Here is a 2,500-nt window from a genome sequence, read left to right as displayed (position 1 = left end):
ACTCTCACACACATATACACATGCACACACTTGCACACACATACACACACTCACACATACACACACACACACACATACTCACACTTTCACATTCACACAGATACATATCACACTCACACATGGAGTTTATAGTCAAAGGAAGAAACATTCTAACTGTTAATGTAACCTGATTTTTCTGTCAGTTTTAGACGTTTCTGTTTCTTCTCACTCTAAAGGCAGCTGGTATTTTCAAACTGTAATACATATATTATAAATATTGTTATAAATACTGTGCTATATGTACAGCATGTTTCTTATAAGCTGTAATTCCTTCTGACTGTCCTTTGAGTCTTCAACTCTTACAGCAATAATTAACTCCGGCTCCATAAAGGAATTTTTATTATAGGATTATAAACTTTTTCTTTCGGTCCAGAGTCTCGGCTCTCGCTGAAGGTGCTGGCCAGACGGTTCTTCACTTGGTACCAGATCTCAGAATTAATGTGTGTTAAATATTAAATATGGAAATTAAGCATTTAGATTCAGTTAAATGTATATAATGTCACTGAGGAGGAATCAGAATTATACTGTGGCGCCATCTAGTGGTCAGCAGCACAGTGACCCTGACGGTCGCCCTCATCACTACACTACAGTTTATGCAGTTTTCTGCAGTGTGTACAGTGTGTTTGTGATTAGATTCAGACCTGAGAGTGAAGAATAATGAAGAAAATATATCGAAAAAGTTAGCTGTGCGAGTGTGTCTCTGTGTCTCAGTGTGTGTGTGTGTGTGTGTATGTGTGTGTGTGTGTGTGTGTGCATGTGTGTGAGGGCAGGGCTGGAGTGGTTAAATATTGACGCGGAGTGTGTGTAATGATTAACGCAGGTCCAGATCACCCTTAAACTCTGCTCACACTCGCACACTCGGCCACTCCGGACCGCCAGCTGCAGATCACCGAACACACACTCCCGCAGGACCAGGTAAGAGTGCATTTCAGTCATGGTCAGGTGTGAGTGTGTGTGTTTGGTCCAGTTTTGGTGATTCTGAGGGTCAATAGATATAAACACACACAAATTAGATGTGGTTTACACTGTGGTACAGTAGTGTGTGTGTGTGTGTGTGTGTGTGTGTGTGTGTGTGTGTGTGTGTGTGTGTGTGTCTTGCTAGCTCACACTCGAGTGCAGACCAACAAAAAGGTACAAAAACGTCCTCACAATGATAGTAAACCTGATTGTGTCTAAATGAGGACCTGTTGCTGGTCCTCACTCGAGAATCTGCTGTTTCACAAGTTCAAATTTTTTTGGAAAAGCTAAAAGAGCAGAATGAGGCCTTTATTGTACCGTCGTTAGGGTTTAAGTTTAGGTTTAGGTTTACTTCTTCATTAACACAGAAGTGTATTAAAGTCCTTACGAGTTCAGTGAGACAGGCGTGTGTGTGTTGTGGCCTTTTGTCTGCACTTCCTGTTCGTCTGATTCACTCAGTAAACTGTGGGCTGAACTAAAGCTGAGCAAACATTTTAATATTAATATAATCTGATAACGTTAAAGCAACGTTTCATTACAGAGTGGCCAAAATAACGGAAACACTCGGTAACTGCTCACAAAGCCTGAAATATAAAGATATTAAAATAATGTGTTAAACACAGAAGATAAAGCACCACTCACTCAGAACAGGTTAGTCCAGTGTCATAACGCTGTTATAGGGAATAATAATATTAATAAAGATAATTTTAACTGATTTAGGAAAATCAGATCACAGCCGCGGATTCAGAGTGAGGAGTTTTTAACGCTGATAAACGCTGCGTGTATGAGAAACATCAGCGCTGTGATTATTGTGATTAAATAGTAATCCAGAGTAAACGGCACCACGCCCAGAAAACTGACCACACGCTGTGTCCGGCGCATGACGTAAAGACCCAGAACAGAGAACACGATCGACTACAAACAGGCTGGAAGACACTTGGCACAAAATACCTCAATGAACATTATGATCAATATAATTTTATTAGAGAAATAAAAAGCAACACTGACTAACTGCTCACTGTCATAACTGTTATTATTATAACTGATTATTATAGTTGTTATTAGTATAACTGTTATTAATGTACAGGCAAACACAGTGATGATGTATGGAGTCTGAGTGAGAGAGAAAGAGACATTAGTGTTCTATAGAGTCTGAGTGAGAGAGAGAGACATTAGTGTTCTATAGAGTCTGAGTGAGAGAGAGAGAGACATTAGTGTTCTATAGAGTCTGAGTGAGAGAGAGAGACATTAGTGTTCTATAGAGTCTGAGTGAGAGAGAGAGAGACAGTAGTGTTCTATAGAGTCTGAGTGAGAGAGAGAGAGACAGTAGTGTTCTATAGAGTCTGAGTGAGAGAGAGAGAGACATTAGTGTTCTATAGAGTCTGAGTGAGAGAGAGAGAGACAGTAGTGTTCTATAGAGTCTGAGTGAGAGAGAGAGAGAGACATTAGTGTTCTATAGAGTCTGAGTGAGAGAGAGAGAGACAGTAGTGTTCTATAGAGTCTG

General features: G+C 40.2%; 1 protein-coding gene across 1 annotated transcript in view; it reads left to right on the top strand.

The window, feature by feature from the left end:
- Positions 1 to 880: 880 nt before the first annotated feature.
- LOC119265968 overlaps positions 881 to 2,500 on the top strand; it is a 5,922-nt gene continuing 4,302 nt past the window's right edge. The window contains exon 1 of the mRNA XM_037547092.1: positions 881 to 954. The gene's annotated coding sequence lies outside the window, so the exon portion shown is untranslated. The remainder of the gene's footprint in view (positions 955 to 2,500) is intronic.

The sequence above is a fragment of the Pygocentrus nattereri genome, chromosome 18 (genome assembly GCF_015220715.1).
Source record: "Pygocentrus nattereri isolate fPygNat1 chromosome 18, fPygNat1.pri, whole genome shotgun sequence".
Lineage (NCBI taxonomy): Eukaryota > Metazoa > Chordata > Actinopteri > Characiformes > Serrasalmidae > Pygocentrus > Pygocentrus nattereri.
Note: the sequence above shows the minus strand (reverse complement) of the source record. Positions and strands in the feature narration are given on the sequence as shown.